General features: G+C 44.9%; 1 long non-coding RNA gene and 1 pseudogene across 1 annotated transcript; one reads left to right on the forward strand and one right to left on the reverse strand.

Moving 5' to 3' along the window:
• Positions 1–757: 757 nt before the first annotated feature.
• Positions 758–9,323, reverse strand: LOC131382658 (uncharacterized). Its single transcript, XR_009212216.1, has 3 exons — positions 9,251–9,323; positions 7,648–7,782; positions 758–2,123 (listed from the first exon to the last, which is right to left on the reverse strand). It is a non-coding gene; the product is annotated as an uncharacterized LOC131382658 (long non-coding RNA).
• A 1,952-nt stretch (positions 9,324–11,275) lies between these two features.
• Positions 11,276–13,526, forward strand: LOC116464454 (activated CDC42 kinase 1-like; annotated as a pseudogene).
• Positions 13,527–13,531: the final 5 nt, after the last annotated feature.

The following is a 13,531-nucleotide window of genomic DNA, read 5'->3' on the forward strand; positions in this document are numbered from 1 at the left end:
CTTAAGCCTGTATTTCTATAGATTATTGTGATTCTAAAGAAATACTAGCATTTTTAAAAGAAATTGACAGGTTGAGTTCAAAAGTCATGTGGAAACCCAAAGGGTTCAATAGTGTCAAAATAACTCTCAAAAAGAAGAGCAAAGCTGTAGGACTAACATTACCCTATTTAAAGACTTATTATAAAGCAACACTGTATGGCATTAATATAAAAAAGCAAATAGGTCAATAAAATTGGGTAGGAAATCAAGAAATAGATCCACCCACAAGTGAACAATTGATTTTTGACAAAAGGTGAAAAGTCAATTCAGTGGAGAAAAGATAATCTTTTCAACAAACGGTATTGGAACATTTGGGTATCTGTTTGCAAAAAATGACCCTCAATCCAAAAAAAACCCCAAAAATTCAAAATGTAATATAGAACTACATGTAAAACCTAAAACTCTGAAAGACAACACAGAAAATCATGGTCACCTTAACAAAAATATCTTAGAAATTACACCAAAAGCATGATCCACAAAAGAAAACATTGATAAACTGGACTTTAACAAAAATAAAAATGTCTGCTCTTTAATAAACACTGTAAAGAGAATGGGGAGGTAAGTCATAGACTGAGAGAAAATATTTGCAAATCATTTATCTGATGAAGGACTTGTATCCATAATGTAGAATAAATTCTCAATTTTAATAATAAAAATAATCTAATAAACAACAGATTTGAACAAATACTTCACCAAAAAAGATACATGAGCAGCAAATAAGCATTTGAAAAGATGTTCAATGCCATTAGTCATTAGGGAAACACAAATTAAAACAATGATGAGATACTACCACACACTAAAGTGGCCAAAATTAAAATGACTAACCATACCAAGTGTTGTCAAGAATGTGGAGCACTTGGAACTCTCATACACTGCTGGTGTAAAACGGTGTCACCACTTTGGACAAAAGATTGGCAGTTTCTTAAAATGTTAAATATCTATCTAGTACATGACCCAGCTGTTCTATAGCTAGGTATTTTCCCATAAGAAATGAAAGAGCATGTCTATACACGGCTTGTACCTAAATGATCATAGCACCATTACTTGGAATAGCCAAAGACTGGAACCCAAATATGCATCAACAGGTGAGGATGAACAAATTAGTATGTCCATACACTGAGATAGCCTCAGAAATAAAAGGAATCAATGATTGATACACTTAAAAAATGGATAAATCCCAAAATAACTACGAACTTTGATCCCCCCAAAATTAACCAAAAATATATTATAAAAGAGCCAAAGAATACATACTGTAAAATATCATTTATGTATAATATTGAGCCTGGAAATGAATCTACAGTGACAGAAAGCTGATAAATGATTGCCTGAGGGATGGGGGAGGTGGGAGGAAGCAGGAGAGAAAAAAACTAGAAACAGGAACAAGGCAACTTTTGGGAGTGATGAATGGTCACTATCTTCAGGATTATGATAGTTTCATGGGAATATACATATGCCAAACTTATCAAATTCTACACTATAAATAAGTTTATCAAATGTTAATTCCACCCCAATAAAGTAGTTTTTTGTTTGTTTGTTTTGTTTTGTTTTGTTTTGTTTTTGAGAAGGAGTCTCGCTCTGTCGCCCAGGCTGGAGTGCAGTGGCACGATCTCGGCTCACTGCAACCTCTGCCTCCCCAGTTCACGCCATTCTCCTGCCTCAGCCTCCAGAGTAGCTGGGATTACAGACACCTGTCACCAAGCCCGGCTAATTTTTTGTATTTTTAGTAGAGATAGGGTTTCACCGCGTTAGCCAGCATCGTTTGGATCTCCTGACCTCGGGATTAGCCCGCCTCGGCCTCCCAAAGTGCTGGGATTACAGGCGTGAGCCACCGCACCCGGTCTAAAGTAGTTATTAAGGTAAAAAAAAAAAATCTTAAGTTCCTCATCCCTTTGAACAAATGCCTAAGGAAAAATGAATATGAAGATGGGAATAACAGCAGCAATCAGAAATACAAATTTAAATCCTTTTCTGATTCCATGTGAATAGCATATAGATCTAAAATAATGGAACTTACCTTTTCTCTCACATACAGAGACCGTAATGCTATTATGTGACTCGACGAGATGGTGGAGTTTTACAGATTGCTGAAAAAGAAGGAAAAATGGAAAAGTCTTATCTATCTGAGTATAGTTTCTAGGTATTATTAAGGTGCTAGGCTTCTTTAAAGATAGAGCAGTGTCTTACTGCCAGTTGAATGGAATGTACTGGCTAAAAACAAAGGACTAAGTACTCATTATTTAATTGAAAAAGCATCCAACTCCTAGTGCTCTTCATCCAGCAATAAGTATGTTTTCTTCAGCAGAAAGGAATTTCCCAGCATGCTCTTTCCACTCAGAAGAGTCTTTGACACTGAACTCCAGCCTGGGCGGCAGAGCAAGACTCTGTCTCAAAATAAATAAATAAGTAAGGAGTATGGTGGTTCCTGCTACTTCCTCATAATATTTGTTGTTCTAATACATGAAATATACGGGATATTGAGAGTGAATCAGTAACAGAAACAAACAAAAAACACAATTATATTTTATTCCACATTATTGGGAAACTATTGTGTAAAAGACCTCCTACCTGATTCTGGGGGTTAAAAGTCCCAATCATTTAGTGTGTTCATTTTGTCGTCCTGATTTTGTCATTTAAGATACTTCCTAAATTCCCTAGGTTCAAATTATTTGCAAATCTGATAAATATGTTCTAAAAATGATGAACAGAATAAGCCAATGTCAAAAAGACAGGGTGTTCTGCTTTTGAGTAACTCATTCTTTTACCCATTTGTGCATTAATCAACAAACATTTATTGAGCAAACTTTAATATTTCAGGAATAGAATGAGCAAAAGAGATACGGTTCTTAACACCAAGAAATTTACAGCCTACTGAGAAAAATAGGTTATAATCAAGTAACTACATATATAAATGTATAATGACCATCAGGAATAAGAAGAAAAAATAAAGTACTTTTGGATCATATATAGCAAAGGGAATCAATCAGGAGAAATTGCCCCTGAAGAAGTAACATTGAACCTAAGATCTGAGTAGGAGTTATTTAGTCAAGGGGAAAGGGCAAATCATGAAGAGGAAAAAAAAATGGACAATTTCAGATGACATATCGAAATGTTCTGAGGTTAGAAAAAAAGAGTATGTTTCAGGAAACAAAAAGACTAGTGCATCTGGAAGGCAGAAAGCAAGGGAGATGCTGGGTCAATTAAGGCAGGAGAAATAAGTCAAAGCAGCAGTTACCCGTACAGGTGGAGCAGCAGTCCTTAGAGAGGGGCCTGAGGATTCCTGGGGGTTTTCAGGAATGTCCCACAGGGGCTGAGCAGGTATACTCTTTTCATAATAGCACTAAGATGTTAATTGCCTTTTAGAATCTTATTCTCGCACAATTGTACAGTGGAGATGTCCAGAGGCCGAGTGGTGTTTAATATCACAATAGACTAAATGCAGAAGCAGTTATGAAAATCCAATTGTCGGAAATAAAAAAATATGATTATCAAAGTATTAAAATCAATTGATACAGAAATTTTTTAAAAGACTGCCACGGTCTGAATGTGACCCAAAATTCGTATGTTGAAATCCTAGCCCCCGAGATGATGATATTAGGAGAAGGGGCCTTTGAGAGGTGATTAGGTCATGAATAATTTTAGTGCCCTTATAGAAGAGGCCCAGGAGAGATGCCTTGTCTCTTTCACCATGTGAGGGTGCAATAGGAAGGTGCCATCTCTGAACCAGGAAGAGAGACCTCACCAGACACTGAATCTGCTGGTGTCTTGATCTTGAACTTTCCAGCCTCCTTAACTAAAGAAATAAATTCTGTTGCTTATAAGCCAAAAAAAAAAGAAAATCCAATTGTCTTCTATTAAACCAAACATAAAAGAGATTGCAAAAATGTAAAATAATGCCATTCTCCTGCTAAATTATTTTTATTTCAGAAAATACAGTTGTCTTTAAATATATATGTATATATAAATGTTATTATTATTTTAAATTAATAAATATCTTATGATTCTGAGTTTTAATTCTTAATTTGGTAAATACCAAATGTTTAAAAGATTAAAAACTCTTAGAGATTCTCAGTGATTTTTTAAGAATTTAAAGAGCTCTAGAAACTAAAAAGTTTGTGAACCTCGAGGTAAAGCTTTAAAGTCTGTGATGAGATTTAGAAGTTTATTGTAAGAGCAATGGGAATATTTTGAAGCATTTTAGTGATAAAAGCATGTAAATAACCATATTCTGCAAGAATGATGTATGGAAGCCAGATGGGAGGTGATTGCAAGGTAGAAAATTATGCTAACTTGAACCATAATAGTGGTAGGGTGGAAAAAAGTGAAGGATGCCAAGGGATATTTAGGAAGGAAAAATCAAAGGACTTTCTGTGTAGTTGAAGGGGAAGAAGAAAGAAAGTTTCAAGGTTGGCAACCAGATTTCTGGCTTGTGCAACGGAATGGTCAGTAGTATGCGCTACCAAATCAGATAAACCTAAGTGTAGATTTGAGGAGAAGAGTTCTTGAGTTTTACGTCAAAAGTGTTGAATTTAAGGTAATTTTTTGATATTAAGGTGGGGATATCAAATAGGTTGTTGAAGCTATGAGTCTGGAACTGGAAAGAGATATCTGGATTTGAGATACATATACAAATTTGAAAGTTATTAGCATATGCCTTTAGAAGTCATTGGCATGTACAGCTATAAAAATAATGAAGAATCTTTTATGTACTTACATGAAAAGATCCTCAAGATATATTAATAGTAATTTTTTAAATAGCAAGTTAGAAAATAATGTAATTATGCTACCACTTACATAAGAAAAAAAGAAAATACATATATTTGCTTCGTTTGCCTAACAACTTCTTTGGAAGATTACACAAGAAACTAATGTAAGCAGTTGGCCAAGTGGAGTGGGAGAAAAAAAATGGAGCCTTTACATCATATGCATTTTCATGTTGTTTTGACTTTGGAACACTCATTTCTTAAAAGTGAGATAGAGTAGGATGAGCTATCAAAAGAGAATGGAAAAGAGCAACTGGAGAGGATGGAGAGTGTGCTGTCACTGAAGCCAAGGAAAAGAGTTCTTCAGAAAGAATGGAGCAGTTAACTGTGTCAAATCCAACTGAGAGGTTTAGCGAAATCTGTACTGGGGAAAAAAACATATCCACTGCATCGGGACTACAGCATTAGCAAGCAAAACACCAAGAACCCAACAAAAATTAATAAAGGACACAGAGTTCACACTCAAAGAAATGCAAATGGCTTAAAGTGTGAAGAAATGCTCAACTCGTAATGGAAAACATGTAATTAGAGTTACTGAATTCTATTTTCACTTACATTGGCAGAGCTAAGAAAAACACTTATCTACTGTTGTAAGGAATGTAAATTGGCATTACTTTCTTATATACAGAGAGAGACGAGGTCTCACTATGTTGCTCAGGCTGGTCTTCAACTGCTGGGTCTAAGCTATCCTGCCACTTCAGCCTCCCAAAATTCTGGGATTACAGGTGTGAGCTTCCACACCCGGCCAGTATTACTTTTTAAAGAGACATTTTGACGACATGTATTAAATAGTGTACCTAGCTTATGACTAAGTAATTTCAATTGCAGAAATTTTCTATCTCTATATCAATACAGATATTTATACACATATATACTTGTTATATACATATGTATACATATGTAAGATGTGTGCATATGTATATGTGTATACAGATGCATGAAAAGATATATGTGCAAGGATGTTCTTGCAGCATTGTCTTAGTAGCAAAAGACTAGAAACAACCAAATACATATCAATATTGGACTGGTTAAAAATTACGGTATATCTAGAGAAAATGTATTTGTGCAGATGCAGAATGATATTTAGGATATAATAGGTAAGAAATTCAATTGGAGGCTGGGCACGGTGGCTCATGCCTGTAATCCCAGCACTTTGGGAGGCTGAGGCGGGTGGATCACTGGAGGTCAGGAGATCGACACCATCCAGACCAACATGGTGAAACCCTGTCTCAACTAAAAATACAAAAATTAGCCAGGCATGGTGGCAGGCGCCTGTAATCCCAGCTACTCAGGCGGCTGAGGCAGGAGAATTGCTTGAACCTAGGAGGCAGAGGTTGCGGTGAGCCAAGATCACACCATTGCACTCCAGCCTGGGTGACAAAAGCAAAACTCCGTCTCAAATAAATAAATAAAATTCAAGTGCAGGACCGTGTACATAGAATATATTCATTCTGTTAAACAAATTAATGCATATGCATTTAATATAACTAAAAGTATACAGAAAATATGGTCCTAGTGGATGTATCTTGAAAGAGGACCTGAACACTGGGAAGTTTTCCCAACGGGAGGGAGCCTTAATTTTTATTCAGACTCTTTTGTTCTGTTTGAATTTTATTTTTATCATAGCCACATATTGCCCTTTCTGTTAAGGAAAAAAACAGCTAATTTTAAAAGAACTTTCTAAATTTTAAAATGATCTATGGGCTTTGGGATCTCAGTGGCAACCTTAAGATTTGTTTAAATGGAGTCATGAGGGAGGAAGGCATGTTGGCATGACTGAAAAGTAAGAGCAAGATGAGTAAGTAATGATAACAGACACAAAGACTCAAGAAGTTTTACTGTGAATGGAAGAAGAGTGATACAGTAGTAGCTGAAGGCAGAAGCACGGTCAAGAGAAGAAATTGTTTTGTTTGAGTTTTGTTTTTAAGTTGGGAGAACTTGAGAATGTTAAATATTGATGGGAAGGCTCTTGAGGAGAGAAGAGAGGAGTCATTCATGGACTGCATAAGCACCCCAAGAAGGTAGGAGAGGATGGTCTCTCAGGTACCGGCAGAGGGCACTTCCTCCACTGGAATGAGAGGTCAGGGAAGGATGGGGCTGCAGAGATGAGTCATTTGGCACTCGGAAAGTGGGGAGTTGGGCACTTTTCTGTCTTATGGCTTCCATCTTTTTTTGTGAAATAGTGATATCTGCTGAATTAAAGAAAGAGGGGAATATGAGAAGATGGGCATCTCCGATACCAGAGGACAGAGATGGCTTGAAATCTTAATTTCAGAGAATGGGAGATCACCTTGAGTAGAGATGAACAGAAGCCTTGTCCAGATGAGGTTGGTATTCACGGATTTATAGTGCAACCAACCAATCTGTTCTATGTAATTTTTTTTCCAACGGTATCTAGAAACCTGGTGTAGCCATAAAGAAAGCCAGGAGTTGGACTGGGGCCCTGGCAAATGAGTACCAGCCAAACACAAATGGCAAAGGAGTTCATCTTACATAGACTCCTCCCCCTTCCAGCTCTCTTCCACCATCTTCAAGTCCCATCAGTATTCTCCACACACACTTTTTCACATATTCACAATTCATAAACCTTTGGATGTTGTTCTGGCTAATGAGTCTTGAGTAAATTAAAGAGAGAGGAAACATCACTTCCAAGGTTAAGGATTGGGATGGGAGGAAAGGGAAAGGACTAAATTGTTGAACACTGGTTACTGGGCTAGATATTTACAAACTTCGTCTCATTTACTATGGAGTAGGAAGAGATTATTTCCCGATTCTCCTTTCTAACAAATTTTTAATAAAGTCACTATCCTTCCCTTTCTGAAACCATAGAATGAATAGAAAAACTCACCTCTCTGAGATCATATACTGTCAAAGATATGGAAATTATAGACATGATTATGATGGCAAAAGCATATTCCTTACAGTCTTCACTAAACCACAGATAGACGCTGAAGAGTTGAAATGTATAAAATGGATTTAGAACCTGTCGGCAGACATAAAAACAGGAAGACAAGGGAGATCTTTAGGCTTCACACTTAGCTCTTTATTTACTTGTTTCCATAATCATCTTCATAACATACATCATCCCACACGATATTCTAATTATATTTATTTGGCAGTTGACATGTGCCAGACACTGCTATAAGCAACTTTACTTGAATTTTCTCATTGAATTCCCACAGTTACCTTATTAACCAGAAGTTGTTACTTATCTCCATTTTAATGATAAAGAAACTAAACCTTAGATCTTGAGAAATATGTCCAAAGTCATGCGACCATGATTGCCACAGACCCAAGACTTAAACCCAGGCAATCTGACCCCAGAGCACTTACTTTTAATCACTGCTGCATTTTATAATTTACAAAGTAGTGTCTCATGTATTGACATGTTGGCCATCACAATCGTTATTTAAGGAGTAGATGTTGTCATCTCCTGTCTACATTTACTGGCCTTCAGAAAGGTGAAGTATTAGTTCAGGTTTACGAAGTTAAAATACTTTCTAGTCTCTTCTTCTCTATGATATAAAACCTGCCATATTTGAAGTCGTTAAGGAACTTGATTAATGGGTGAGTTGAAGACTGCATGTTCTCATAAGTAGAGAGCTGTGCTGAAAGCAGTAAGCTGTAATAGAGCATCTAGAACACTGTGCGAGAGAGTCGCTGTTAACTTCAACAGCTTTAATTCTGCTTTGGTCAAAAACATGCTGTGCCTTTACTTAAATTCCCCCTAGTTGGTTTCCCTCTGTCTAAAACAGGAATGGCAAACCTTTCTTCTGGTTAGAAAGGCAGCACACAGAAACATTCCCTATTGGTTTGTTTTACTTTCTTTCATGCTTGACGGCTTGCTGGAAATATTTTAAAAGTATCTTAAGTTTAGTAAGCTTTTTTTAAGGCAAGGAGGAGTGGAGAGAGAGCACAGGGAAGCCAGAGTACAGCTAGAGGGCTATGGTTTGATAATCATCGCTGTAAAGTGAAAAAATGATGAGCTCAGTGATAGGGTCCAAAAGGAAACTTTCATCTTATACCTTGAGATCAGCAGTACTAAGAAGGCTGAATAAATGCGTTTTTTTCTTCCTACAATTTTAGGCACCAAGGAAATTGTATCTGTTACTTAACAAAAGGATTAGCTTAAAAAAAATTGAGTTTCATGAAGTTAAAACAAGTTAAGCAGCATAGTATTAAAAAAGAAAAGAAACATTACATTCATCTAGCCATTAAATGGGAAATAAGTACAACGAGTTTCACACCCTATATTGCATAAGGCAATGTGCAAAAGAACCACTTGAAGAAAAAGAGTAAGCAAGAGATATGAGGATAATATGCTTGGCATACTTTCAAAATATATTCTATAATATAGTTACTTATTAACAAGTAGCACTCCTGATTATTTCACTAGAGCCAAACTTCTTTATTTTCTGTCCAACACCAAGAGAAAATGCTGGAGAAATTACCTCCTTGATGAGCAGTTTCCAAACTGGTGTAACTTCAACATCAATAGTATTAGGCCCACATATTAACCTCCTATAGTAATAGGAGTATTAATACTATAACCTCCTCTAGTAATAGGAGTATTAATACTATAATAATAGTAATAATAGTATTAGGCCCACATATTAACCTCCTATAGAAAGAACTCACAGATCACTCTGTCACAAATAATAAAATTAAAACTGACTCCTCCCCAGAATGAGGTCCCCCCACAATGAGGTCCACTCCACAATGAGGTCCCCCTCACAATGAGGTCCCCCCACAATGAGGTCCCCCCACAATGAGGTCCCCCCACAATGAGGTCCTCCCCAGAATGAGGTCCCCCCTACAATGAGGTCCTCCCCACAATGAGGTCCCACCTACAATGAAGTCCCCCTCACAATGAGCTCCCCCCACAATGAGGTCCCCGCCACAATGAGGTCCTCCCCACAATGAGGTCCCCCTCACAATGAGGTCCCCCCACAATGAGGTCCACTCCACAATGAGGTCCTCCCCAAAATGAGGTCCACCCCACAATGAGGTCCTCCCCACAATGAGGTCCCCCCACAATGAGGTCCTCCCCACAATGAGGTCCCCCCACAATGAGGTCCCCCCACAATGAGGGTAGGCTGTAAATGCACTCTGAATTAGAACTTGCTGCTCAGATGCAGGGGTCCTGAGAGAAGCTTTCCCACTCACCCTAGATGCAAGTAGGGTCAGGAGCTTCTGAGGATGGACTCCTGTTTGGTGGAAAGCTGCCTGGAGCCACAGCTGTAACCCCTCTTGGTACTCCGGCCTTAGGAAAATGGACTTGGGAGGAACCCGGGGGGAGCTGCTGAGGAGAGCTTCTCCCGTGACCCCCCTGTGGCCCCCTGTGACCCTGTGACCCCTGCACATGAGCAGTGGTTTTCCTTCTCCTGCTGGTGGTGCCAGAGTCCTGGAGACGTGAACCTGCTGGCTCGGGCCCTGGGCATGTGTGCAGGTCCACGTGGGAGTGAGCCTGCTTCCCAGAACCAGAGCAGGACTGGGGACCTTGGGGACTGCAGAGGGAACGTTAGGTGGCAGCTCCGCCTCCCCACCGCACAGTACTCTACGGAGCTCACTCCATACCTGGGAGGGGCCCTGTCTCCTGTGTAAGAGGATAAGGCCACCGAGGGGCATCTGGGAAGGACACACAGAATCAGTCACTTCCAGGATGCCACACTGCCCCCGGAAGCTTCTTGCACCAGGCCTCCAAGCCTCTCTGCTGGCCACAGGGGGATTCCAGGCCCCTGGCCTCTGCAGCCCTTCTCCTGCTGACTTCTGATACTCTGGTCTGCCCTGAAAGGCGTGGAAAGCAGGGGACTTCACCCACCGGGCCCCACACAGCAGAACCCCACACAGCAGAACCCCACACAGCGGGCCCTCACGCAGCGGGCCCCCACACACCAGAACCCCACACAGCAGAACCCCACACAGCGGGCCCCCACGCAGCGGGCCCCCACACACCAGAACCCCACATAGCAGAACCCCACACAGCAGAACCCCACACAGCGGGCCCCCACACAGCGGGCCCCCACACAGTGGGCCCCCACACACCAGAACCCCACACACCAGAACCCCACACAGTGGGCCCACACACACCAGAACCCCAAGCTCACAGGGCTCAGCCCATGTGTTTTGCCTAAAAGGAACCCGGCAAGGGCCTGAGAGTTGGGGTGAAAGATTGCAGACACCTCCAGGAGAGGCTGGTGCCCTCTGCCCCACTCCTGGCGTGCCGTGGCCAGCCCAGCCCCATTCCTCCGGGCTTTAATCAGCCCCAGTGACTAAGTCTCAGATACTGACAGTTGGTGCAGGGGTGGAGGGTGGATCCGGAGCAGGACAGGTGGCCCAGCCTCTCCCGCACCTCTTGGCCATGTGGCAGAAGGGTGCCACCTCCTGCCCACCCTGGCCGGGCACCATAGCTGGAATGCCCTGTTCTTAGGCCCCCCGTCGTGGCCTGCGGGACAGGAGTGTCTGCCCTCTGGCGGCTGCCTGGTGTGGGCTGGGGGCCTGGGGGGTTGTGGAGGGCCACCTCTGCCCGTGTAGGGTGTAGTTGGAGCCCCTGAGGTCCTAGGCTTTCCATCCTGGGGTCAGGTGTCCCTTCTCTGCCCTCTCTCCAGGACACCCCCCAGCTGAGATGTGCAGTCACGATCTGTGGACTGGGAGGTGGGAGACCTGTGCTGCAGACCCAAGACTACACCCGGTTTCCCCCAAGAGGAAGGGGCTCTGATGAGATCCTGCCACCCTCCACACGCTTCCCCTGCCCTCTTGACCCGGCTCTCTCCCCCACAGACTGTATCTGGGAAACCCCATGGACCCCCCCGACCTGCTGAGTGTGGAACTGAGCACCTCCCGGCGCCCCCAGCATCTAGGAGGGGTGAAAAGTAAGAGCCCCTCTGCTCCCTTGGTGTCCCTAACTCATCGGCTGCTCAGGAAGGGGCGCTGTCTTCAAGGCCACCCTGAGCCTGCTGTTCTGGCCCTGGGGACAGTGGGGTCCCTGGCTCCGGCTGGGCGTGGGGTGGAAGACAGGCAGCTGTATCCGCCGAGGTGGGCCTCCTTGGGCTGGGTCTGCAGCAGGCCCGTCCGCCCCGGCGTCCCTCCTGCCTCCTTCCAGGGCCGAGCTCAGATCTTGGCTTTCCTCACTTCCCCCTAATCCTGCTCTCCTGTCCCAAAAGCCAAAACTACCCATGGCTCCAGCTCCGCCTGGAGCCTCCTGCATCTCCCGGTCCTCTGCCTGTCAACCGGACCGCCGTGTTCCTCATCCTGCCGTCTGCGGCCTCCCGTTTGCTGGGGGCTTGTACATTCACTCGCCCCCATTCACTTCTCTCCCTCCGTCTCTACACTGCCCTCTCGTCCGGCCGTCTCCCTCCTTTGTCCTTTGTCCTGCTCCGTCCCTCTCCCCCTGTCCGCATGGCCTTTCTTGCAGGGGAGCCTCCACCTCGCCCACCTCAGCCTGCCTTCTTCACTCAGAGTAAGTGGGGCTGCTTCCGATGCCTTGGCCCCCGCCCCCGCCCCCTCTCTCTCACTCCTCTCCTGGAAGGTACAGAGCCCGGGTTGCTGGGCCGGAGGGGAGGTGGGTGTGTGCTGTGAGCTTCCGTGGCTGCCCTGGCCTAGCATGCCCGCCTCCCCGAGCCTGCCCCCCGGAGCCTGGGCTTCTGGAGCACGAGTGTGGCCCTGGCTTCCGCCTCGGCCTCACTGCCTCCCAGACCTGCCGGCACTGTCTGGGCTTCGTGGCCATTGGTCAGGAGCGCTGTCCTCTCCAAGAATGGTTCCTATAGCCCCTGATGGCAGGAGGCGGCTCCGTGCCCGCACTAGTGGTGTGCCGTGACGGGGGCTTACTAACTGGCCAGGGCGCAGGCGCAGGGCTGCGGGGTCTGGTGCTGACGGAGGCCGTGTCAGGCAGGAGCCAGTGTTGCTTGCTCCAGGTTAGACGGAGGGAGGCGGGGCTCGCCGGTCCACAAGGGGCTGCCAGGTAGAGCAGGTTCCGCCCTTCTGATCCAGTGGCCGGAGGTGCGCTGAGAACCTGGCCGCCGCTGGCTGACCTCAGACCTCGGGGGGAACTGGGAGTGGAGGGTTGTTGGGGGACACTCGGCTTTCTTTCCCACGTGCCACCTCCCCTCGTGCCCCTGACCCTGCCTGATTGCCTTCCTGTCGGGGTCTCCCTTTCCATCGCAGAACCAACCTATGACCCTGCGAGCGAGGACCAAGACCCCCTGTCCAGCGACTTCAAGAGGCCGGGCCTGCGGAAGCCAGGCCTGCCCCGAGGGCTGTGGCTGGCAAAGCCCTCAGCGCGGGTGCCGGGCACCAAGGCCGGCCGAGGCGGCGGGGCTGAGGTCACGCTCATCGACTTCGGTGAGGAGCCCGCGGTCCCGGCCCTACGGCCCTGCGCGCCCTCCCTGGCACAGCTGGCCATGGACGCCTGCTCCCTGCTGGACGAGACCCCACCTGAGAGCCCCACGCGGGCCCTGCCCCGGCCCCTGCACCCCACGCCCGTGGTGGACTGGGGACGCACGCCCGCTGCCGCCCCCGCCCGCCTATGACGACGTGGCCCAGGATGAGGATGACTTCGAGGTCTGCTCCATCAACAGCACCCTGGTGGGCGCCGGGGTCCCTGCGGGGCCCAGCCGGGGCCAGACCAACTACGCCTTTGTGCCTGAACAGGCGCGGCTGCCCCCTCCCCTGGAGGACAGCCTGTTCCCCCCGCCCCAGGGTGGGGCCAAGCCCCCTCCCCTGGAGGACAACCT

This window comes from Hylobates moloch, unplaced genomic scaffold (assembly GCF_009828535.3).
Source record: "Hylobates moloch isolate HMO894 unplaced genomic scaffold, HMol_V3 SCAFFOLD_729, whole genome shotgun sequence".
Classification (NCBI taxonomy): domain Eukaryota; kingdom Metazoa; phylum Chordata; class Mammalia; order Primates; family Hylobatidae; genus Hylobates; species Hylobates moloch.